Source organism: Canis lupus, chromosome 10 (genome assembly GCF_011100685.1).
Source record: "Canis lupus familiaris isolate Mischka breed German Shepherd chromosome 10, alternate assembly UU_Cfam_GSD_1.0, whole genome shotgun sequence".
In the NCBI taxonomy this organism is placed as follows: domain Eukaryota; kingdom Metazoa; phylum Chordata; class Mammalia; order Carnivora; family Canidae; genus Canis; species Canis lupus.
In genome coordinates, this window is record NC_049231.1 from 63465155 (window position 1) to 63491074 (window position 25920).

Below are 25920 nucleotides of genomic sequence, written 5' to 3' on the forward strand. Positions count from 1 at the left end.
CTTGTAGGCAGATTGTTACACAGACTCACAGTCATGTGGCTTTGAAAGAGTCCGGGGGGGTGGTTGGTAACTGGGTGACGGGCATTAAGGCGGGCATGTGATGTGATGAGCGTCACGTGTTACGCGAATCCAGTGGTTGAACACTGCATCTGAAACTGATGATGGGCCATGTTGGCTAATGGAATTTAAATCAGAAGGAAAGAGAGAGAGAGAGGAAGGAAGGAAGGAAGGAAGGAAGGAAGGAAGGAAGGAAGGAAGGAAGGAAGGAAGGAAGGAAGGAAGGAAGGAAAGAGGGAGGAGTACCTGGTAATATTTTTGCTGTATTTCCGATTTTTGGATAATTTTTCTTAACAAAGGGAAGTAAGGGACTAGACTATTATTCTCACTTAGGTTGGAGAACTAAATAAAGTATCAGAGTCCTGGAACAAGCCATGACTTTCAAAGAGGCACATTGTGGAGAATCTGGTCCAAGAAAATTTATCCCCAAACATAGGTTTATTAATTATTTTTTTAAATTTTTATTTATTCATGAGGACTTAGAGAGAAAGAAGCAGAGACACAGGCAGAGGGAGAAGCAGGCTCCATGCAGGGAGCCCAACATGGGACTCGATCCCGGGTCTCCAGGATCAGGCCCTGGGCTGAAGGCAGACGCTCAACTGCTGAGCCACCCAGGCTTCCCCAAACATAGGTTTAATTATGTCTCCCAACTTGCCTTTTGTAGCTATTCTAGGGCTGATATTCAGCTGGGACACACGGGCAGAGGCATATCAATTATTTATGGCTCATGTCCATTCTCACTGGGCCAGTGCCCCTTTCAGATTTCTTTGTGTCCAACTGGCCAGATGGACCAATTGTTAAATATTTTAAATATCATCTCTGACTTATCCCACTCAACATGGCTTTTCCTGGCTTTTCTTTTTTTTTTTTTTAAGATTTTATTTATTTATTCATGAGAGACAGAGAGAGAGAGAGAGAGAGAGAGAGAGAGAGAGAGGCAGAGACACAGGCAGAGGGAGAAGCAGGCTCCATGCAAGGAGCCCGACGTGGGACTCGATCGCAGGTCTCCAGGATCATACCCCGGGCTGCAGGCAGTGCTAAACCACTGCACCACCGGGCTGCCCTTTTCCTGGCTTTTCTAGTGGCTTCAACCATATGAATATATCCTTAATTCCTGGTTTCTAACATTATCTCTTGATAGTGAATATTATCCAGGATGTATTTGGTAGCAGATAGTAGAATATCAACTAAAATAGCTTCAACAATACAGACTCGATTACTTCATATAACAAATCTGGTAGTGGCAGTTTCAGGGTGAATTTAGTGGTTCAGTGATGTCATTAAAGATCTCAAGTCTTCTCATCTTTTCTTTCTGCGGTCTCAACATGTCGGCCATGTCTCCTTGCTGTGGTCACAAGATCGCTGCCGTAGCACCAAGTATTATTTTCATAGGACATCATCCTAACATGAAGGTTAAGGAGAGGTCTTGGGGTGCTTTTCCTTTTTTGATTCTCTCTCTTTCTCATTTATTTTTTAAGTAGGCTCCATGCCCAGTGTGGAGCTCAACACATTGCTTGAACATATAACCCTGAGATTGAGACCTGAACTGAGATCAAGAATCAGACACTTAACGGAGTGGGCCACCTAGGCACCCCTCCTTTTTATTTTTAACCAAAGAGTAAATTCTTTCTTAAGAGCCACCAGCAGGCTTCCACTTATGTTTTATTGGCCAAAAATGGGTCACATGCCAACCTTTACACCAATTACCGACAGAGAAGATGAGCTTTGGCCCAATTATAGTTAATTTTCTTCAGCTGGGCCTACTGACCTTGACTCAGATCAGCTTTCTATTAACAAGAAAGATGAGGAAATGGCAGCTGAGTAGCAACGAGCTACAACAGCCATTCATAGCACTTTAGTTGGTGTTCTTTTAATTTGGAATTCTTCCAACAGTCTGTTCCTCCTTTTTCTGGTTTAAAAGTAATGTCTACGTGTTTCTTATTATAAAAGTAATGTATGCTAATTGCTCATTGGGGAGAATATAGAATACATAAAAGAAAATAAAAATCACTATGTGGGTATATGTGTGGATATACATGGATTACACAAAATTAGGACTGTATTATATATAATTTAGTTTAGTTTCTTATCTATTTTCAACTTGACATTTTATGATGATCTTGTTTCTGTTTCCTTCTTGGTCCCAGCCCTTCTCCACACATGTCCAAAGGAAAAGAAAAGCACAGAACACATCCTGAGTCTCCACGAAGTGATTAATGAGCTAAAATTCACTTTTGATTCGAGAAGGTCCTGACTTGCTAGCTCCTCATTGGTCTCCACATGGGGCACACCATCTTGTCACTCTCCACCCGCGTTCCCTCCCAGACCCCCAGGACAACAAGACACCTAGGTCAAGAAAGAAAGAGACAGAGAAAATACATTCTATTCTTCTCCATCTGACTAAGGCTTGACACTGGGAGTGACCTCATTGTCTTCAAGAATCCTGGCCTCACCTTTACAGGTCTCAGCAGGACACCTCTATCTTTGTATGACTAGCGGGTGATAGCACCAACTGTTGTGCATGGAATAAATGGTCCTATGTTGGTGGCAGGGATAATCTCCATCTCCACAGAGCGTTGCTTGTACCTCTGTCCTGTGTGTCATTATGTTAACAATAGGAAGGCATATATGGGAGAACTCCTGTGGTTGAGCTGGATCTTAGAGACCTCCAGATGAGGAGCTATTTGTCCTGGACAAAAGTTCCCTGATTGATCACTGTGTCCACAGCACATTATCAACCTCAGGGGGCCTTACTTTAGACAAAACACTGTCTACAGTGGTGCTATGGAGTATCTGTTCTCAGTATTTGTTGCTTATTTTGGTCATGGTATCAGTAGAGATAAATGCCTATTGTTAAAAGGCCTAGAGCTACTATTTGAGGATAGTTGGCCCCAAAGCCCCATGTGACAGAGAAAAAAGATAAAAGATGGCAAACGAGATAATTTCTCTCATTCTATCCACCCAGGCCATAAAATGTGAATGCCATTTTTTAGGTGGTAGGGAGCTGTGAACGTTTCTATTAAACTTTGTGAGGAACCACCTGACCTTATGTGGCAGATTGTATTTTCCAAAGGTGGCCCCACCAATATCTTCCATCCCACATGCTCTTCTGCAATGTGACGTTGCTACTCTCTCAAGAGATGGGTCTAATGGGTCACCTATCCTTGAATCTGGCTGGACTTAGTGACTCCCATGTAAGATTGCCTGGTTTAGCAGAAAAACAAAACAAAACAAAACAAAACAAAAACAAAAACAAGATGCCCAGTTAAATTTTGATTTCAGATAAACAGTGAGTGATTTTTTAATGTAAGTATGTCCCATGTAGTGTTTGTATTTTATTTCACCCCTCTTCTCATGTAACCATAGAATGTGACAGAAGGGTTGCACATGACTTCTAAGGCTAGATTAGAGGAAGCTTGAAGTGTCTGTCTTGGTCTCTTAGAACCCTTGCTCTATTGATGCTGCCTTTTGGGACACACCCTCTTGGTAAACATGTACTGTGAGAAAACCGAACCTCATGTAGATTCTCCAAAGATCCCAGCCCAGGTGCCAGGCATGTGGGTAAAGGCACCACTACCAGAGCAGGCTTACCAACAGAATTTTCTATGGTGATGGATATGTTCTATATCTGTATTGTCCAATACTGCAGCTGCTATCCACATACATCTGTGTTCAATCCACTAGCCATATGTGGCCATAGAATCTTAAAATGTGGGCAGTGCCACTGAGTAACTAAATTTTAAATTTTAATTAATTAATTTTATTTTTTTAAAGACTTTATTTGAGACAGAGAGAGAGAGAGAGAAAGAGAGAGAGAGAGCATGAGCAGGGGGGGAGAGGGAGAAGTAGTCTCCCCATGGAGTAAGGAGCCCAATATGGCTCGATCCCAGGACCCTGGGATCATGACCTGAGTGAGCCAAAGGCAGACACTCAACTGACTGAGCTACCCAGGGGCCCCATTTTTAGTTAATTTAAATGTACATTTAAATAGCTGCATGTGGCCACTGTTTGGACACTATAGTTGTAAATGATTTCAGTACCCAGCCCTTGGAGTCAATCCTACTCATTTGAGTCTTTCTAGTTGAGGCCTTAGGTATCTAGGTGCAGAGCAAAGACCCCTCAACAGTGCTCTGTCCAAATCCCAACCCACAGAATCCAGAACATTAACAAAAAGGGTGTTGTATGTTGCCAAGTTTGGGGTTGTTTATTATGCAGCAGGAGATAATCAGAACAAAGTGTACCAAGAAAGACTATCTAGAGGAGGGTTCCAAATCCAAAGGCCCTAGGGCCAGGAAGCAAGTAAATGAAAAGAACAGCCCAAGGTGATTGTAGCCAAGACCCATGAAAAGGGCAAGGATCAGTCATCTAGTTAAACAATGTTCTTCAGTTTCTAGTGACCCAGAGAGGCCTCAGGCCTGGAGGGTAAAGATTTCTGCTGACTCTACTTACGAGGCGTGACATCTCAAGTCACTTTTAATTTTGAGCCCCAATTTCTTAACCTATAAAGTAGGACTGAAATGACCTGTCTACACAGGTTGGCTTAGCATGTTGGAGGATCCAAGGAGCTTGTGGAACGAGGGCACATTGTTTGCTCCTCACACTGGAATCCATCCTCACAGACCTGCTCAGTCCTCTGCTCCGGAACAGCTTTGCAAACCCACTACAGCAGCTCATGTTTCACTTACAGGAGCTCTGTGGTTTTAGGCACCAAATCTTATTAAACAAGATGAAACTGTTAAAAGAAACCTCATGGTTTTTCTGGGTATCTGGTGGGGCTCTGTTTCTGTGGAGGCTTTTAGCTCTGAGTTGCACACTTTGCTGAAGCTGGTTTCCAGTGATGATCATTGAAATGGGCCTGGGGTGCAAGGCCCCAGGAGCCCTGATGGACTGGCCTTGGGGCCTAGACATCTGAGGGTGGGTCTCAGTGTTCTCTCAGATGTCAAAGGAATTGTTGTTTGGAACTAAATTCTGGCCAACAAGGAGCAGTGAGCCTATGTATGAAATCTAAGAGCACATGGCATGTGTATAGTCAGTGTGCTCTAGATTTCAGGATGGGAGATTTCAAGAAAGTTCAGGGAAAGGATGGGCATGATCCCATGTCCCGAGTGGAAAGAGTGGAGACTTTAGAATGAGACAACATGGGCTTGAATCCAGGCTCTGCCAATTATAGGGTCAATGATCTCTGAGACTCAGTTATCTTATTTGTGAAAGGGGTGTGATACCTCCCTCCCAGGGTGTTATAAACAGTAATTGGGATACAACTAAATATTGACATTTAGTCAATATTGAAAAGAATATCAGAATATTCAATAGATAATAAGATGTATCACATTCACATCCAGTGAATAAATATCCATGAATTAATAGATCTTTGAGAAATACAGATATCGCCCAAAAGAGAAGCTGGCTTAGGAGGGTTGGGGGCTTTAGAAGATGGCACATGACAACTTCAGAGCAAGTTCTCTTGGCGCCGAATGGCAGGGCAGGCAGCAAAAGTGGTTAGACATCAAAGAGGTGGGGTTCCTGGGTGGCTCAGCGGTTAAGTGCCTGCCTGCCTTCAGCCCAGGGCATGATCCTGGAGACCCAGGATCAAATCCCACGTCAGGCTCACTGCATGGAGTCTGCTTCTCCCTCTGCCTATGTCTCTGCCTCTCTCTCTCTCTCTCTCTTGAATAAATAAATAAAATCTTTAAAAAAAAAAAAGAAATCAAAGAGGGATGTGGTCCTGTTTTTCTACCTGCAAATAAGCAAAGAGGAAAATGATTAAAAGAGCCTATTGAGCTTAGATTACCTCACTTTTCCGGGGCACAGGGAAGTCACCCAAGCTTGCAGGGGGCAGTTTCACAGATTCTCTATATCTTAAAAATCCAACAGTCTTCCTTCTTGAAATTTATCTTAGAGCAATAATGAGATAAGTAAATCAAGAAGTATATTCAAGCATGCTGTTGATAAAGAGTAAAAACTGGCAACAGCCTAAATATTGAGTAATAAGAAGTGGCTAAATAATTATTGTAAACCTATAGCAGCATGTATGTAGCCATAAAAGTAAATAATGTAGGTCTATGTTTATTGACATGGACAGATATTCAAAAACTGTTATGTGACAAATGGATGTTAACAAACAATATGAATAGTCCAGTCTCCCTCTTTTTAAAAATTTCATCTTATGTAAATTCAATTAATTAACATATATGATTAGTTTCAGAGGTAGAGGTGAGTGGTTTATCAGTCTTATATAACACCCAGTCAGTGCGCATCACATCACGTGCCCTCCCTAATGCTCATCACCCAGTTACCCTGTCCCCCTACCTTATCCCCTCCAGTGACTCTCAGTTTGTATTTTTATAGTTAAGAGTCTCTTGCGGCTTGTCCCCTTCTCTGATTTCATCTTGTTTTATTTTTCCCTCCATTCCCCTATGGTCTTCTGTTTTGTTTCTTAAATTCCACCTTTGAGTGAGATCATAGGATAATTGTCTTTCTCTGACTGACTTATTTCACTTAGCATAATACCCTCTAGTTCCAACCACGTTGTTGCAAATGGTAAGATTTCGGGTTTTTTGATAGCTGAGTAGTGTTCTGTTGTATAAATATACACCACGTCTTCTTTATCTGTTCATCTATTGATGGACATCTGGGCTCTTTCCATAGTTTGGTATAATCTCCCTCTTTTTAAAAAAATATTTTATTTATTCATGAGAGACACACACACAGAAAGAGAGAGAGACACAGAGAGAGGCAGAGACCCAGGCAGAGGGAGAAGCAGGCTCCATGCAGGGAGCCTGACATGGGACTCGATCCCTGGTCTCCAGGATCACACCCTGGGCTGAAGGCGGCGCTAAACCGCTGAGCCACCCGGGCTGCCCAATCTCCTTCTTTAAAGTGCATGGTATTTATGTAACATGGACCTGCGGAGCTACCTATCTAAATATTCAATGCTTATGATCAGTTGGTTGATAGGATGTGCTTTTGACTGAAATATAATTCAAATACCATACACGTCACCCTTCTAAAGTGCACAGTTCAGCAGTTTTTAGTATATTCAGAGTCTATTCAATGTCTATTCAAATCCTTTGCACAATCTTCACTAATTCCACAACATTTTCCTTACCTGAGCATTTCGTAACCCATGTCCGTTAGTGGTCAGTCTTCTCCCCAGTCCTTGGCAACCACTAATCTTTTCTGTCTCTATCGGTTTGTGTTCTGGACGTTTCATATAAATGGAATCCTACTGTATGTGGCCTTTTGTGTCTGGCTTCATTTAGCATAATGTCTTCAAGATTCACCCTGGCTGTAGCACATATCGGTACTTTATTCCTTTTCACTGCTGAATATTACACTGTGATATTACATATGTCACATTTTATTTATCCATTCATCAGTTGCTGGACATGGGGTTGATTCCACTTTTTGGCTATGGTGAAGAATGCTGCTGTGAACATTCGAATCTAATTTTTGTGTGAACATAAGTTTTCAGTTCTTTGGATGTATGCCAAGGAGTGGAACTCCTACATCATATGGTAATTCTATATTTAACTTTTTTTTTCAAGATTTTATTTATTTGAGAGACAGTACCATGAGGGAGAGAGAGAGAGAGAGAGAGAGAGAGATTGAGCAAGCAGAAGGGGAGGGAGAAACAGGCCTCCAGCTGAGCAGAGAGCCTGATATGAGGCTTCATCTCAGGACCCCAAGATCATGACCTGAGCTGAAGGCAGATGCTTAACTGAGCCACCCTGGTGCCCCATATTTAACTTTTTAAGTAATGACCAAATTGTTTTCCACAGCAGTTGCACCAGTGCACATTCCCACCAGGAATATATGAGGTTTCCAATTTTTCCACATACTCGCCAACACCTATTTTGCTTTTTTTTCTGGCTTTATTTATTTATTTATTTATTTATTTATTTATTTATTTTTAATAACCGTTCTAATGGATGTGAAGCAGTATCTCACTGTAGCTTTAAACTGCATTTCCCTAATGGCTAGTGATGCTGAGTGTCTTTTCATGTACTTATTGGTTGTTTATGTATCTTCTTTAGAGAAATGTCTATTCAAATCCTTTGCCAGTTGGTGGGATTTGGGTTGTTTTCTTTTTGTTTTACCACATTTCTGATTTATAGGCAATGACGACCTGTTGTTTGTGTAATAATGAATGAAAGAATCAGGATAAAGTCTGGTGTGGCTGCATAGTGGCCCTTTCTGGAACCACGAGTTTGGGTCTAGGCTCCCTGGCAGGATTCATCTCAATTAGTCAGGGGTGACTCCCCTGGAGGAGCAGAGACCCCTCTGGCTTTGGCTAAGGGGAACGTTATCAGGAGGAAAAAATATTCAGAGGTGGGTCCTGATTATAGAGGGAAAATTCAGGGTCTGACTAAGGATTCTGGTAGCAGGTGGAGCAAGGTCAGGTCTGGGAGCAGTGGGGCCGAGTGTAGCCACAGAGGAGAGGTTACTCTGAGGCACCTGTGAGAGCTCCAGCCTAACATGGGCCAGATGTGGGCCAGATGTGGGCCGCACTTTCCAAAACAGAGAAGGCATCCTTTCTTCAGTTAGAATTCTCATTTTGGGGGGGACTGGGTGGCTCAGTGGTTGAGCGTCTGCCTTCAGCTCAGGTCATGATCCCAGAGTCCCGGGATCGAGTCCCACATCAGGCTCCCTGCATGGAGCCTGCTTCTCCCTCTGCCTGTGTCTCTGCCTCTCTGTGTGTGTCTCTGATGAATAAATTAAAAAAAAAAAAAAAAAGTAGAACTCTCATTTTGGAGGCACTCCTGCAATAATTCTATTTTGCCTAGAGCAGTTCCTTTCTTCTTCCTTACTATGCGAACTGACCGTGGCTGATTTGGTCACTTAGCAAAATCCTCAGGTTCTTTTAGGTTAGTCTGGAATCCTTCGAAGGTCACACCAACCTTCTCCTGGGATGTTTGCTTTGCCGAAAAGAAGGCTGACACCAAAGCCTACCAAATACATATATGCTTTCCAGCGAATAGCCACCCAAACCGTAGATGCAACCTGTTCAGGAAGTCCTGCTTTCTGCCCTGAGAACCCACCTGACCTTTTATCAAAAGGTCCTCTCTGGGATGATGTCACATTCTCTCAGCTTCCAGGGTCAGCTAGCCCTGTGGTTGAGGCAGGTAACAGGTCCCTTGGTCAAGTGGGAGGATGCAGGACCACCAGGGCCTATGCCTCAAATGCTCAATAAGGGTAGATGATAGAGGCCTGCCACTTCTTAGCCAACTATTGTATCCTGACTATTGTATAACTTGATGTGACTATGATACGGTGTGTCTCCTGAAAATGCACTTCTAAAGTGCATTAGTCCAATTAACAAACCCTCTGGTATAGATTTTTATAGTATTTTTAACCAGCTAAATAATCACCTCTGTAGTGTTATTCATAATTGGGGTGTTTCAAATGTTTTTGGGTTTTTAAAAATTTTTTATTTATTTATTCATGAGAGAGAGAGAGGCAGAGACACAGGCAGAGGGAGAAGCAGGCTCCATGCAGGGAGCCCGATGTGGGACTCGATCCCGGGACTCCAGGATCGCACCCTGATGTAGGACTCCATCCTGGAATTCTGGGATCACACCCTGAGCCAAAGGCAGACGCTCAACTGCTGAGCCACTCAGGTGTCTCAGGGTGTTTCAAATATTAACGAATCATCCTTGAGGTATGTTAAAGTTAAAAGTAAGTAATAAGAGTGTGTAGAAGAAGACAGGATAAATTCATAAACTTGGGATAGGCAAAGCTTCACTTGTCAGGACACACAAAAAAGCACTGGCATAAAAGAAAACTGACACATTGAAATTCAGAAGAAAAGTCCAAAAAATCATCTGCTCTTTGGAAAACACATTTTAAAAATTGAAAAACACAAGGTAGGGTATCCCTGGGTGGTTCAGCAGTTTAGCGCCTGCCTTTGGCCCAGGTATGATCCTGGGGTCCTGGGATTGAGTCCCACGTTGGCCTCCCTGCATGGAGCCTGCTTCTCCCTCTGCCTGTGTCTCTGCCTCTCTCTCTCTCTATGTCTATCATGAATAAATAAATAAAATTAAAAAAAAGAAAAATACAAGATAACTGGAAGAAAATATTTGCAATGCATATATCTGACCAAGGACTTGTATTCAGAATATGTAAGGAAAACAACCCAATTTTTAAAATGACCAAAAGGGTGAAAGATATGTTGGAGCTCTTTATATTAGCTTTACAACTTTTCTGTAAATCTGAAGTTATTCTAAAATAAAGTTTATTTTAAAAATATGAGCAAAAGGGCAGCCCAGGTTGCTCAGCAATTTGGTGCTATCTTCAGCCCAGGGCGTGATCCTGGAGACACAGGATCGAGTCCCACGTGGGGCTCCCTGCATGGAGCCTGCTTCTCCCTCTGCCTGTGTCTCTGCGCCTCTCTCTCTCTCTGTGTCTCTCATAAATAAATGAAATCTTTAAAAAAATATATGAGCAAAAGACTTACCCAGACACTTTATAAAATGCATATGAATGCCAAAAAGATATGTGAAAAGATTTCCAACATCATTACTCATCAGAAAAATGCACATTAAAATCACACTACTACGTCCCCACTAGAGTGACTAATATTAAAAACATTGACAAAGCCAAGTGTTGGTGAGGACTGGGACAATTATACCGCTTACACATTGGTGGTAGAAAAATAAAGTGATAAAACCACTTTGGAAAATAGTTTGGCAGTTTCTTAAAAAGTCAAGTACAGGGACGCCTGGGTGGCTCAGTGGTTGAGTGTCTGCCTTTGGCTCAGGGCGTGATCCCGGGGTCTTGGGATCGAGTCCCCATCTCAGACTCTCCACAGGGGGCCAGCTTCTCCTTCTGCCTGTGTCTCTCATGAATAAATAAATAAAATCTCTAAAAAAAATTCAAGTACATATTTATCATAGGACCTTGTAATTCTACTTCTAAATATTTACCCAAGAAGAATGAAACTATGTCCACAAAAAGACTCATAACCTGAATGTTGATAGGAACTGTATTTATTATGGCCCCAAACTGAAAACAACCCAAATTTCTAACAAGTGAATGAAGAAACAAATTGTGATGGAGCCCTAAAAGGGGTTACTACTCAGCAATAAGAATGAACCATGGCTCTACATGCGCAGCGTGGGGGCTTCTCCAGGACATCGTGCTAAATGAAGCCAGATACACAAAGAGGGGGCTCCCTGTGTGATCCCACTGATATGGAAGTGCCCGAGCTGAGGGCCAGGTAGAGGCGGTGACTGCAAAGGGGCACAAGGGAACTTTTGGGGGATGATGGGACTATTCTGTAACTTGATTGCGATGGGGTCACGTGATTCCATATGCACTTAACAGAACCGTTACACTAAAAAAAGGTCCATTTCATTGTGTGTGAATGACACCTGAAAAAGTTACTTTTTAGAAGAAATGGAAGGAGAGGAATAGGAAGAAGGAAAAGAAGAAGGAGGGAAGAAGGAGGAGAAAGAGGAGGAGGGTGGCGGGAGGAGGAGGAGCAGGAGAAAGAACATGAACAGGCAGAGATGGTGGCATTCCCGGGCGAGCCTTCGTCTGCCCTGTGCCTGTCACTGCTGAGCGCTGGGGCAGGGAGATCAAGGCGCAGGCCTGTCCCCTGTCTCTAGGAGCTTACAGTCAAGGGCAATTTTGTTCAAGATCTCCCCAAGTGTGAGGAGTGACAAAGCATCCCTTGCTCTGGGATTGGAAGGAGGGAGTCCCTGTGGTTTGGTAGGGTCCCGTCCTTCTTCTCCGTCCTCACCCTGCACCCCACGGCCTGTGGGTGCCCAGGCCCCAGAGGCTTGGGAAGAGCCGTCCCTAGGCGCTGTGTGCGCTCTTCTCCCCACTGCCCTGATGGCTCCTCAGCGTGACTCCTCCTCTTTCAGACTAAGCTAGGACACAGCTTTGGGGGGCCACCACCCTGGTGCCCCTGCCTCTCACCCTCAGCACCTCCACTCCTGGGAGGCAGATCCCCATAGCTCATGGGGCCTGGGAAGGAAGCCCCTTGTGATCCTGCATCTGAGGCAGCTCCCCTCCCCCCAGCCCTTTACCTACTTGATGAAGATAATAAAGGCTCATGTTTCTGAGCCGGGGACACCTAAACCCCCAGGATTAAGCCCTGGTCATCCATGAGGAGGAAGGGGGACACTTTATGTCTCGTGATGAGCCTACAGCCCCAGACAAGGGCCGGGGGCACTTCTCAGCCTGGTCTTTCTACCACTGCTCCAGAGGCCCCCCCTCTAAAACACAGAGAAGACACTGAGAGAAGGTGCTGGGTGTCGGGTGGGGGGAAGGGCCCGGGGGGCAGCCAGCGCCTGTCAGTGGAGGGTGGGCCCCGGTGGCAGGTGGAACTCGGGCAGCGGATGTCACCCCAGTCCTGGCGCTGCCCCTGCCCTCTGCTGCTGGGCCGTGTGTGGTCACAGGAGCAAGGCTTGGGGGACACAGGGGGTGGTTTGGGGAGATCGAGCCCAAGAAATGCCACCTTGAGATCTATGCCATGGCTCTCAAACTTTAAATGCCAGCCCAAGAAATACCAGCTTTGGGTCGAGCCCAAGAAATGCCATTCAAGGGAGGTAGCAGCAGCCGTGAATCAGGAAGTTGGCCTGTGACTCGGGATCAGATGAGAGGAGGTGCCGCCTGGCTGGAACCGGGAAGCGGGGCTATTCCTTCTTCTGTGCCTGCCCATCCCCAGGGGTTTCTAAGAAATGCTCGGCCCTTGGGGGATCCCCGGGTGGCTCAGCGGTTTGGCACCGGCCTTCGGCCCAGGGCGTGATCCTGGGGTCCCGGGATCGAGTCCCACTCGGGCTCCTTGGATGGAGCCTGCTTCTCTCTCTGCCTGTGTCTCTGCCTCTCTCTCTCTCTCTGTGTGTGTCTCTCATGAATAAATGAATAAAATCTTAAAAAAAAAAAAAAGAAATGCTTGGCCCCTATGTCTTGGTTCTCCTAGGAGCCAGATGTATAATCATTTGGGCACATTTATTTTTATTTTATTTTATTTTTTAAAAGATTTATTTGTTTATTCATGAGAGACACACAGAGAGAGACAGAGACACAGGCAGAGGGAGAAGTGGGCTTCCTGCAGGGAGCCCCATGTGGGACTCGATCCCCCCATCCCCTGGACCCAGGATCATGCCCTGAGCCAAGGCAGACGCTCAACTGCTGAGCCACCCCGGCGTCCCAGTTTGGGCACATTCTAACTTGAAAATGCAGAAACATCCTTCCAGCTGCCTCCTCCTTTTCCTTTCCTTCCAGAGCCAGAAGAGTGTAGGGGGAGAGCCTGAGTTGGAAATCAAGTGGAAAATGCTTTTGTTTCTGGGGATTAGGGAAGAATTATCGGAGTCAAGTCCTCATCTGTAAAAAGAAAACGTAAATGCGCTGTTAAGTCCTGCTTAATAATTCAGACACCGAACTGAGCCAACTAGAAGCTGAAGTGAACGATCAGATATACCCACACTCTTCCCTTTTTATCAGCTTGCAAATGTCCTGGTTGGCATCTGCTTGGAGAGAAGCAATTAATGGCAGTGGAACTAAACCATTCATTTATTCATTCATTTATTCAATAAAATTTTCATTATTTCCTCCCATATAACAGGCAGACACAGCTAAAAGCTGAGGATACCCATTAGAACAAGGCAAATATCCCTATACCTCAGGGACCTCGGGATCTATGCCATGGCTCTCAAACTTTAAGGTACATCAGACTCCCCTCGATGGCTTAAAACACAGATTGTTGGGCCCCATCCCTGGAGTTTCCAATTCAGCAGATCTGGGGTGGCCCAAGCATTTGCATTTCTAATAGGTTCCCATGAGATTCTGATGCTGCTGGTTCTGGGACTACCCTTTGAGAACCACTGGTCAAGGCAGTGATTTCACCCAGCTACTTTCTTCTCTTTTCTTTCTTTCTCTCTCTCTCTCTCTCTCTTTTTTTTTTTTTTTAAGATTTTATTTATTCATGAGAGACACACAGAGAGAGGCAGAGACACAGGCAGAGGGAGAAGCAGGCTCCCTGTGAGGAGTCCAATGTGGGACTCGATCCCAGGACCCCAGGACCACGACCTGAGCCAAAGGCTCAACCACTGAGTCACCCAAGCATCCTATTTTTTTTTTTTTTTAAGATTTATTTATTTCTTAGAGGGGGCAGGGATGAGAGGAGGAGGGGCAGAGGGATAATCTTCAAGCTGATTCCCTGCTCAGCAGAGCTCAATCTCTCAACCCATGAGATCATGACCTGAACCAAAACAAGAGCTGGGTGCCAACTGTTTTTACCTCTTGGCTTACTTGGGTAAACTGAGAGAAACCTGGAACCCTGAGCCAGGTTGCAAATAGCCCAAGGTTACCAGCCCAAGAGCTGTGGTCATTCCAGGCCCCACAGAGCAAAGGGAATCAATGTCTCAGGGCTCACTGACCTTTAGAGGGACCACCAAAGGCCTTGGCACCCACGCTGAGGTAGGAAGACAGGCAGTTTTGAGAGATCTTCTGTTGACTTCTCTAAGGAAATGAAGGCCTCATTTTATCACCAGCCCAATGCAAGCCCATAGCTCTGGGTGGCCAAGTGTGGGTTAGGATGCAAGGTGGTCTTCCACAGTTTCATCACCCCCCCCCCCCCATACCTCTGCTGATTTCCTGCCACATTCTTAACAATCCAGGATAGCTCATTCCTCTTCCACTCTCACAGGCAGAGCAGTAGGTGAGATGCCATTTGGGCCCTTGTGATCTTTTCCACGTGAGTGGACATAAGAGCATGAGACAGAGCTCTGTGGGGCCCTGCTGCCGGAGGCTAGTGTGACTGCCAGGAATCGGGACAAGTAACAGAGGGTGAGGGTGGATGACAGCAAACCTTTATACCAGGAGATTTTAAAATGTATCTGGGCGGGGTGGGGGGGGCACCTGGGTGGCTGAACTGGTTAAGCATCTGCTTTCTGCTCAGGTCATGATCCCAAGCCTGGGATCAAACCCCACCAAACCCACAATGGGCTCCCTGCTCAGCGGGGAGCCTGCTTCTGTCTCTCCCTCTGCAGCCCCTTGCTCATGCTCTCTCTCTCAAATAGGTAAATAAGTAAATAATCTTTTAAAAAAATGCATCCAAGGAGGCTGGTGGCTCAGTTGGTTAACCATCCAGTGTGTGATTTTGGCTCAGGTCATCATCTCATGGGTCCTGTGATTGAGCCCTGTGTCTCTCCCCCTGGCCCTGCCCCCACTCACATGCAACTCTTTTTCTCTCCCTCTCTCAAATAAATAAATAAATCTTAAAAAAAATAAACAAAACAAAACAAAATAAGATACATATAAGGAGGAGGATGTGTTGGTCAGAGGGACAGCTGGCTTGAGAGCAGATGCAGAGCCCGTACCCCAAATGGCAGATCATCTTGTGAGCCCAAATCTGTCAAAATTATTTATTTTGTAACAGCTTTATTGAAATGTAAGTCACATCGATCTAAATTCACCCATCTAAAGTATACAATAGAGGGGGGCCTGGCTGGCTTGGTTGGAAGAGCATGTGACTCTTGATCTTGGGGTCATGAATTTGAGCCCCGTGTTGGGTATAGATGACTTTAATAAGCAAATAAAAACTTTAAAAAAAAAGCATGCTGTTCAGTGGTTTTTAGTATATTCAGAGTCATACAGCCATCTTCCCAATGAATTTTAGAATATTTTCGTCCAAAAAAGAAACGCTGTACCCCTTAGACCCTGAAACCTCCAGGCCTCCTCCAGCCCTAGCCAACCACCAGTCTACTTTCTTTCTCTTTTGGGGTAGGCTTCAAGATGACCTCTAACAGGGAAATATGATAAACCTACATTTGGGCTCCAGAACCTGATCAGCAGAAACCCAAGGTGGAGGGAGATCATTTAGAAGTTGTCGCTTAACCTTGGAGCCCCCCCATAGCCTCAGGCTCGGATTCCCACCTCCGGAGGCTGGTGAGGATGTGAAGGTCGGGCCCAGGCCTGGCCCCAGCTGCTCAGCAGAGGGGAACCTCTCTGGTGGGAAGGAGGCCCAGTGATGAGGAGACCAACCGTGGAGCAGCCTCAGATAAAGTCCTCTCCCGAATTGGTGGCACGCTGTGGCTTTCAAAAAGTCAAACCGTAAACTGAGTTATGTAAGAGGTATTTTCCCTGCCTCCCACCCAGGAGGCTCGGTCTGGTGCCAAAGTCAGCAGGGCCCAGTTTCGCGCAGAAGAGGCACAGGGAGACTGTGGTCCCTCTGAGCTGGCTCCTGCTGCCCGAGGCGGGGGAGACCCCGGGAACCCCTGTGTCCTGCATTCCCGGGGGTCCCCGGCCTGTGGCCCGAGCCTCTCCTGATTGCTCTGCGGCCTGCACCCCGCCTGCCAGGACCCTGCTGGCGCGTGGGCTTACCTGCTCCACGTGAGCTGCTTGTTTTTGTTGCTGCCACGGCAACAGCTTTGTTTCAGCTCCAGCACCTCTGTCCCCAGTGTGGAGCGTGGCAGGAGGCCCAGACCCGGGGCAGCCACTGTCCCCTCCGCGGCCGGGGCCAGGGGCCGGGGTGGAGACGGTCTCAGCGGCTACCTTCCCCGGGCGGCCCTTCGCGGGCTGCCAGGAACCTGGCCCTTCTTTTGCCCTCCCCAGAGGGACCGAGGTGCCACGGGATCCCTCTGGCGTCCACACTGTCAGGCCGCAGCACCTTCGCCCCCGCCCCGCCTTTCCTGATGCAGAGCAGAGCCTGGGCTCTGCAGGGACTCGAGGGGTGGTCCCGCCCCTGCCTTGCAGGTCCCCCCACTGGCAGGGAGCTCAGGCCGGGGAATGCAGAGGGGGGAGGTGGAGGGGAGCCCCGAAGAGGAGGGGGCTGGCGGGGTCATGAGAACGTCCCTTCCTGGAGCTGCATCCAGCGAGGGGGGGGCCTGAGGGCCGCCAGACAACAGACCAGAGCCGTGGCCGGGGGCAGCCGGGCGGGAAGGGCTGACAGGCTGGAGGCCTTAGTGCCCGCCTGAGGGTCCCGAAGGTTCCGTGGGGGGAGTCAGACCCTGGGAGTTGGTGCGGGAGGCGGCGAGGGACAGCGGAACCACAGGCCCTGGCTCCGGGCCCAGCCCAGGCCTGCGGCCCGCTGGGTCAACAGCCCTGAATTATTAAGGGGGGGGGGAGGCTGGCACAGACGCGGGGGTCACCTCTCTCCCGTCACCAGTCACCATCGCAGGGAGGTGAAGAATTCAGCGGCCCCGGGGCGACCAGGGTGTAAACAAGGCCTCTGGCTGCCTTGGAGGGACCCCGGCCTAGGCTCTCCATTCCTCTCCATTCCGGATTTATCAGGGCCTTTTGTTCAGGTGCTCCAGCTGCCCCCCTCCCCCCCCACATTTTCTGCATTCCCCTTCCTGCTGAGCAGCTTTGCTCCCTCCCTTCCCCACAGATGAAGCCCAGGGGCCTTGGATCGGGGTGGGGGGGTGAGGGGGGCAGTCTCAGGGGTCCCCCTGCACCTGACGTCAGCCTCGGGGGGGCTGGCCAGACCCCTCCCATTCGCAGGAGATCTCCAGAGCAGGCCAGATCCACTTCTAAGTCTGCTCTGGGCTTTCCCTGGGGTTCCCCTCCGAGCAGATCCACCCATGGGTGTTCCATTTCCAGTGCCTGGAAAAGAAAGGCAGAGGGAGCCACCTGAAGTCATAGAGGTCGGAATAGTGTCTGTGAAACGTGGAGGGACAGATCCAGGCCCCACACTGCTGTGAGTCCAGAATCCTGGGGCAAGGATGGGCCTGATGGGTCTGAGAAGGATCTGGGTGGCTTGTGGAGCCGGGAACCCCTTCCCGGTTTCGTTCCTACGGTCCTTTCTCTAAATGCCTAGGTTCCTGGAAACTGCTGATCCCCTACGAGGACGAGCACCCGCTGGCCTCCTCCGGACAGCAGGGCGTCCCCGGGGGCATCGCTTCTTTGATAGCGCCGCTCACTGTTTCCGCCTGGCACAGCTCTGGGCCTCACATTCTCTTGTTTCCTTTCATCTGGACGGTTAGGAAAAGTTGTCCAAGATTTGGAAATGGGACAAGGGGATTCCTGCAAGCCCCTGAGTCCTGCTGGGCTGGGGCATTGTCCCGCGACAGTCCTGCCTGTGGGGGATGATCTGATTTTCTAGGGATGTGAACCTTTGTCTAGTTACTATTAATTAGGGTATTTTACAACTTTATAAGGAAAGCATAGAAAACCGATAGCCACACAGGATTGTCATAGAGTGATGCAAATAAAAATGTTTGCATAAATAAATTTTTGCATAAATAAAACCCAAGGCTAAGGTTTTATGATGTAGCTTCACAAACTATTTCAATGCTCTTTCAGTTATTAGAAAGACTTAAATATCTTCTGTACTTTTTTTTTTTAAGATTTTATTTATTTGACTGGGAGAGGGAGAGATTAAGCACAAGCAGGGGGAGCAGCAGAGGGAGAGGGAGAAGCAGGCTCCCCACTGAGCAGAGAGCCTGACACCCCGACACCCCGACATCCTGACATCCTGACATCCTGAAGCAGGGCTGGGTCCCAGGATCAGGACCTAAGCTGAGGGACACTTAGCTGACTGAGCCACCCAGGTGCCCCTGTTCTATACTTTTTTGAACCAGCCTTACCATCCTGTTGATTATCTCATTAATTAATTAAATTCGCTTTTGATACACGTTTAGTCTACATTTGTAAGAAAACTATGTTTTAAAATTTTTAATTAAAAAATTGACATAAGGCAAAATGGACACTTCATGTTACAGTTCCATGGACTTTACCCATTTAGAAATTGTGCAACCACTACAACGAGGCCACAGAACAGCTTGATCATGCCAAAAAACTCCCTTGTACCATCCCTACAGAATCACGTCTGTGTGTATGGCTCTGGTATAAAACAAACAAAAAAAACCCCATAAAATATACCATCTTAAGCATTTTTTAAACGTACATTTCAGTAGTTGTAAGAATATTTACATTGCCGTAAGACAGAACTTTTTCATCTTGCAGAACAGAAACTTTGATACCCATTAAACAACCGCACCCCCACCCCCAGCCCTTGGCAGCCACCAGCTTACTCCTTACTTCTAGGAATTTGACTATTTTAAATATATCACGGTAGTGGAATCATATAGTATTTGTCCTTTGGTGGCTGGCTTACTTCCCTTAGCATAGTATCCTCAGTGTTCACCCATGTCGTGCCACGTTTTTGACGTTTCTGAAAATTCTTCTTTGACAAGTCGCAGAAGGGTGTCAGTGACTGGGGGGTTGCTGGCCGGCCTGTGGGGATTCCCTGCCTGTCCCCACCACAGGGGAAGGCTCCGGGCCTCTGAGTTTGGTGCTGCCCCTTCCCCCCCGCAAGGCTTCCAGAAGCCACTTGAATTAGACAGAGAACACACAGGAAAGCCCCATAATCAGTGGGGTGCTTGGGGGACACGTCATGATGTGAGTGGGGTTAACCACATGATGGGTAAATAACTGAACTGAATAGAGGCACCCAGGCCAAGTGTCCCCTCAGCCCCCACTGACGCCAAAGGCAGATGCTGGTACCTGCCTCTGCCCGTGAGACCTGGGCAGGCTGGAGCAGAGCAGGGGCAGGCCCGGGGCAGGCCGGAGGCGTCTCCACACACACCAAATAGTCTCCTTGGGCCTCTGCAGGGCAGTCAGATAGACCCGTATGGCCCCCCTCAGTCTCTCTCCCGTACACGAAGACCCGAAGCAACTTCTCACGCAGCATCTGGACCCTGTAGTGTGTGTCCAGGACAAGTAGTCCTCATAGCTTTGTCCATCACTCTCTCTAGTGCTCCCTTAAAAATATTTGAAAACCTTTTATTTGTCTTTCCAAGCAATGAAAGCAGACTCTCCTGGGGTGTCTACCCCCATGTGTCTCCCCTCCCTGCCATTCTCTGGAAGCCTCATTTTCTCCACTGGGAAGGCACGTGTGTGGAGGGGCTGCTAAGGAAGTAGCCTTGGAGACTGGTCCCAGCGATGCCCAACAGGCCTCATGGTCCCAGAAGCTACTTAAACACTTGGCGCCTCTGTCTCCTCTCTAAAAAGCATTGTGACAGCCCTTTACCCTGCACCTGATAGTGTGTCCCACCCTGCATTTCTAAGTTCTCTCTCTCTCTCTTTTTTTTTTTAAGATTTTATTGATTTATTCATGAGAGACACAGAGAGAGGGATAGAGACACAGACAGACACAGGGAGCCTGATGTGGGACTCGATCCCAGGACCCTGGGATCACGCCTTGAGCCGAAGGCAGATGCTCAACTGCTGGGCCACCCAGGTGTCCCTCTGAGTTCTCTTTTCATGTGAATAGATCTTCTCTCTAGGGTGACTGTATAATTCTTAGCCTCCAAACCGAGACATTCTGAAGAGTGGAAAGCAATATAGATACTAATTACACTGGGACAGGGTATGTGAACTGAGACAGTGACAAGCAAACAGCAAAGTATAGTGACTCTTCTTTTTTTTTTTTAATATAATTTATTTATTTATTTATTTGGGAGAGCACAAGAGTGGAGTGAGTGAGGGGCAGAGGGGGAGGGAGAGAGAATCTCCAACAGACTCCATGCTGAGCACAGAGCCCAACACAGGGCTCGATCACATAACCCTGAGATCGTGACCTGAGCCAAAATCAAGAGATTTACGCTCAACGACCCAGGCGCCCCAGTATGTGACTCTCCTATTTTCCAGACTAAACTTCTTCCATGAACAAGCCTGGACTATCCATCTTCGAATCCTTGTCTGTGTCTGTCCTAGTGCACTGTTCATAAAGATGCTCAGTGAACACTGATGTTTTCTTTTTTTTTTTTTTAATTTATGATAGACACAGAGAGAGAGAGAGACAGAGAGAGAGAGAGAGAGAGGCAGAGACACAGGCAGAGGGAGAAGCAGGCTCCATGCACCGGGAGCCCAATGTGGGATTCGATTCCGGGTCTCCAGGATCGCGCCCTGGGCCAAAGGCAGGTGCCAAACCGCTGCGCCACCCAGGGATCCCTGATGTTTTCTTTAAGATGCTCTTTTTCCCAGCAAATCTAAACTAGTGCAAATGTGGAGGGAAAGCCTTCTTGTTTTCGTTTAAACACCTGAGGGTTGGATTGGCTTTGGTCGTTAAACAGCATCTGCTGTGAATAGGAGACAACAGGTGGCCCGTGACTGGAGTGGACCATTTTGGAGCAGGTCAGCATTGGACTGCTGAGGGTAGGGCATGTGTGACAAGTCACAATCACGTGGCAGAGGCTCCTGGGACCACAGCTATACGCAAGGGAAGGGATGTGTGTTGGCATACCCAAATGGGATTTTGTGTATCTGCTTTGCATGAGAATGTGCTAGGACTGCCAGGAGAAATGAAAAGAATTTTAAGGATTAACTGCTGGACCCTAGGAGAGCAGGTTTACATCTCTAGGGGGAAAAAAAGAAAGACAAGGGTGACTTTGACACCTTAACATGTGCCTGATGGGCAAAAAGTTCACTTCAATTTAGAAGGCTGTGGTTCGGGCCACCTGGGTGGCTCAGTCAGTTAAGCGTCTGCCTTCTGCTCAGGTCATGATCCTGGGGTTCTGGGATCAAGCCCCACGTTGGCTCCCCGCTCAGCAGGGAGTCTGCTTCTCCTTCTTCCCCTCCTCCCTGCTCCTGCTAGCTCTCTCTCACTCTCAGATGAATAAATAAAATCTTTAAAAAAAAATAAAAATAGAAGGCTGTGGTTTGAAATGGTGGAAAGGAATTTTTTTAATATTCCCCTGGATGGTTGATGGTGGTTGACGGCTGAGAAGTTGTGACCCAGCTCTGGGTGGAGGAAGCAAGGAAGCCTTCAGAAAATGGAAGAGCAGGACTGTTCCTTTTGGAGCCATAGAAACAAGCTGTGAATACTGCTTAAGAGGAACAGCTCACCCAAGGGTGGCCAGAGAGCTGTGTGGGCTGTGCTTGGCTACACCCAAGGAAGCACATTCTAGAGACAAATCTTTACAGCAAATGGCAGCCAAGGGTTGCTTCCTAATAAAATCAAAATATCACGATGGTTTCCGATAGAGGAAGTCCAGTGTCTTCAGGAAGGGTCTAAGGGCACAGTATGGGGTCAGAATATGTGGTGATGTCCTCACTGGGCAGCAGTGACAGCCACAAAAACCCGGGAGCAGTGCTGCTAATGACCACTACCCCAGTGACGGATGGAGTTAACAACGTCGTTCTGGGTGACGGCAGGGTCGGCATCATAGCAAAGCCCTCTGCTGGTCCCACTGAAGCAAAGAGGAGAATGGCACCAAAGAGAAGGGGAGAACGGCTGTCAGCTGAGGTGCTATAGATGCGATGCCAGAGTCCTGCCAGGGGAAGGAGGGAACCACGGGCAGGGGCCTGGAGTAGAAGATTTTTCTGTCACACTGTATTTGTGACTCATCCCCTAGGACGCTGTGTCCAGGGAAAAGCACATTACACTGGGTTGGAAAGCATTTGTTTAGGTTATGTTCTTTAAACCATCTTGACTTATTACTAGTGGCCTTATCTGATGTTGCTCATTAGTCATCACTAAATAAATAACTTTTGTTTCTCCTCATCTACAAGATACCCATGTGAGAGGCAGGTTGAGGGGCAGCCCAGGTGGCTCAGCGGTTTAGCGCCGCCTTCAGTCCAGGGCGTGATCCTGGAGACCCCGGGATCGAGGCCCGCATCCGGCTCCCTGCATGGAGCCTGCTTCTCCCTCTGCCTGTGTCTCTGCCTCTCTCTGTGTCTCTCATGAATAAATAAATAAAATATTAAAAAAAAAAAGAGAGAGAGAGAGGCAGGTTGAGCCCCAGTCAGTGCTTGGAGGCACCTGCCTCTGTGACTTTTGATCAAAACCACCACAGTTGACCCCTGAACAACACAAGTTTGAACTGCACAGGCCCACTAATGGATTTTTTTCTTTCTTTTTTTTTTTTTTTTTTGATTTTTTGATTTTTTTCAATGAATACAGTACCGTGCTGAAAATGTATTTTCTCTTCCTTACGACTTCTTAATGGCATTTCCTTTTCTCTAGCCTACTTTATTATAAGAATATAGTATATGATACATTTATTTAATACGTATAACATACAAAATAAGTGTTAATCAACTGTTTATGTTATTGGCAAGGATTTGTGTCAATGGTAGGCTATTAGTAAAGTTTTTGGTGAAATATTCAAATCCTATCTCCCAGATCACCAGGGATCCACACTGAGGGAGACAAAAGGTGTATGGATTTTCTACTGTGTGGATGTTGGTGCCCCTAACCCTCTGCTATTCAACTGGATGTATTTCTTGTTATAAATCACAATATTATACTATCTTTGAAGTGAATTATTTTGGGTATGACATTTAGCCTGTATAAAGGCAGCCTATCCCAAATATATTCTAAACATTTGCCCCAGATTTAACTATTTTCAGGTGATAAAATTTTATTAATTTCTCATGGTTTAATTCATGATTATTTTATACTTAGTGACGTAGGCTGAACCAGAAGCTCTGCAACACCCCCATCATTTTAAAATTAAAATGTGTCGGGGTGCCTGGGTACCTCAGTTGGTTGAGTGCCTGACTCTTGATTTCAGCTCAGGTAATGATCTCAGGATCATGGGGTCAAGCCCCACATCAGGCTCTGTGCTCAGTGGGGAGGTCTGCTTGAGAGTGTCTCTCTCCCTCTCCCTCTGCTCCTCTCCCTGCTCTTGCACTCTCCCTCTAAAATAAATAAATCTTTTAAAAAAATTAAAAATTAAGTTAAATTAAAATGTGTCTTTTGTTGATTTTTCTTTTGATAGAAACATTACATATTCACTATATATATATATATATATATATATATATATATATATATATATAAAATAGGTAGGCGATGCAGATAGTCCAAAAAGACGGAAAGACATACCCCTACCCATTCTCAGAGTTAATTTCTATTCACAACTTGATGTATATTCTTCCAAACTTTTTTCTGAGAATGTACATGTCAATGCTTGAGGATAAGAAAACACTCATACACCTGTAAAACACAAATAGAGCTTTGTCCAGTTAATAACTACATTATTTGTTTCTGATATTTCTACTTTGTGAAATATCTGCCTGTTTTTATTTCATAATTACCTGTTCTTATTTATGGTGGCTATTCATTCATTTAGTTCTCTTGAGTTTGACAGACATTTTAATTTAAAATCTTTTTGAGGGATCCCTGGGTGGCACAGCGGTTTGGCACCTGCCTTTGGCCCAGGGCGCGATCCTGGAGACCCGGGATCGAGTCCCACGTCGGGCTCCCGGTGCATGGAGCCTGCTTCTCCCTCTGCCTATGTCTCTGTCTCTCTCTCTCGCTCTCTCTGTGTGACTATCATAAATAAATAAAAATTAAAAAAAATTAAAAAAAATCTTTTTGAGATTGTCTATTATCTCTAGTTCCTCAAATGTAAATTCTTCTTATTTTAGGGTCTAAAAACTACCTTAGTGTTCCTAGTCTTGCTTATACTTATAGACTTTGTAATTCTTGTTCGTGGCTCATCTTCCCTGGGCGTCCTCTTTCTTGGGACTTCTTCATGTGCCCTGGATTATGGAGGAAGGACTTCCTTAAGGGAGGTTTTGGTGTTGTCCTATGGGGTGTGGGCACTGCCTCCAGAACAAGACTTAAGCTAGTGGACCAAAACTCTGGACTCTGTCTCCACACAATGCTGGGCAGATGGCTAGCGTTTGGCCACACAACCTTTGGTTCTTTGGTTCCTTGGCTATTTGGCTCAAAGGCAGGTCCAGCTGCTCTTCCTGCCCCAGCTGGTTTCCTTGATGGGGTTCTGGGGCAGGCCATCCCCAAATGTGCCACTTTTGGCATATTGATTATTTTGAATTAAAGTTACTTAAGAAACAGCCAGTGCAAGAAGAATGCTCAGACTTGCCCCCCTTTATCTCCAGAAAGCAAGAAATCAATCTCCTGTGTGAAAGGAACCCTCCCTGTACCAGGAGGTGAAAGGACATTCTATCACAGGACCCCAACGGGCCCAGGGACTCCTTCTCTCCAGGATTTCTCTATGGCTTTTCCCTGATGGCCTGTGTAGCCTCTCGGCCCTCCTCGTGCCAAACTGAGGTATTGGTGACACTTCTTGGGATCTTATTTTTTGACCTCTCATTCAGCTCTGGATGTGTGTGTGGGGAGAGACAACTAACATTCCATTCTAGGATCCTGTTTCTTTCCTCTTGGCACTTTTCAAGTCTATTTTCCATAATTAGTTGCCTCTGATTAACTTTTGGCCTTTTTTTTTTTTTTTTTTAAATCATTGTTTGATGACTTTAAGGAGTATGGGCTACAAGGAGGTCGCTGCTCTGGCCTCATTTATACCACCCTTCCCTGATGTCTAAGCAGGTGCAGCTCTCGAGAGCTCACAAGATCCCAGGGTCTTCCGGGCTCTTGCTACTATCAGAGCGTGGTACCTGCCCCTCGGGCAGTGGAACTGCTCACAGTCTGTCTGTCCATCTCTCTTTTTCTCTCAGGTCCTCCAACTCTCATTTTTTTCATCTGTGGAATGAATCTGTTGTGATATGCCAGGAGCCTCTGTTGAAACTCCCTCTCTCTAAAATGAAATGAAACTCCAACCTAGAGTTTCCTTCCCTGAAATTTTCTGAGAGTGTCTGGGACACAGCCTGGTACAAACTCTCCAAGTCTCTTCTACTCCGACCTTCTCATCTTCCTGCTGTGATTCTGCCTCTGTAGCACACGAGACTAGTGTCTTGGTGACTGCCAGGCCTCAGGAAGAGGACATGGCCCTCCTCCCCTCCTCAGCCCACCTGAAGCCAGGCTCCACTGACTGGGGAGGAGAGAGAACAGGCAGAGGAGAGTAATTTCCATTTGCCTCAGAGGAGAAGTGACTCGTACCCACGGGCCACTTCAGCCCCCACCAAAAGCAATCCCCAGGCCTGCTTACTCCCTAGAGAGAGGAGGAAATCCTTCCCTCTCTTCTTTGCTGGCCACAGAATGAC

At 46.6% G+C, this 25920-nt stretch overlaps 1 protein-coding gene and 1 long non-coding RNA gene across 8 annotated transcripts in view; one reads left to right on the forward strand and one right to left on the reverse strand.

Moving 5' to 3' along the window:
* Positions 1-25920, forward strand: part of B3GNT2 (UDP-GlcNAc:betaGal beta-1,3-N-acetylglucosaminyltransferase 2) — a 120275-nt gene that overhangs the window by 55517 nt on the left and 38838 nt on the right. For 3 of the 7 annotated variants that reach the window (XR_005366127.1, XR_005366129.1, XR_005366128.1), the window contains one exon: positions 2205-5654. The exons of the other annotated variants lie outside the window; for them this stretch is intronic. The gene's annotated coding sequence lies outside the window, so the exon portion shown is untranslated. Of the gene's footprint in view, positions 1-2204; positions 5655-25920 lie in introns of those variants that run through there. 7 annotated transcript variants of the gene reach the window in all.
* On the reverse strand, positions 12913-17392 carry LOC111097776. Its single transcript, XR_005366130.1, has 3 exons — positions 16390-17392; positions 15943-16101; positions 12913-13389 (listed from the first exon to the last, which is right to left on the reverse strand). It is a non-coding gene; the product is annotated as an uncharacterized LOC111097776 (long non-coding RNA).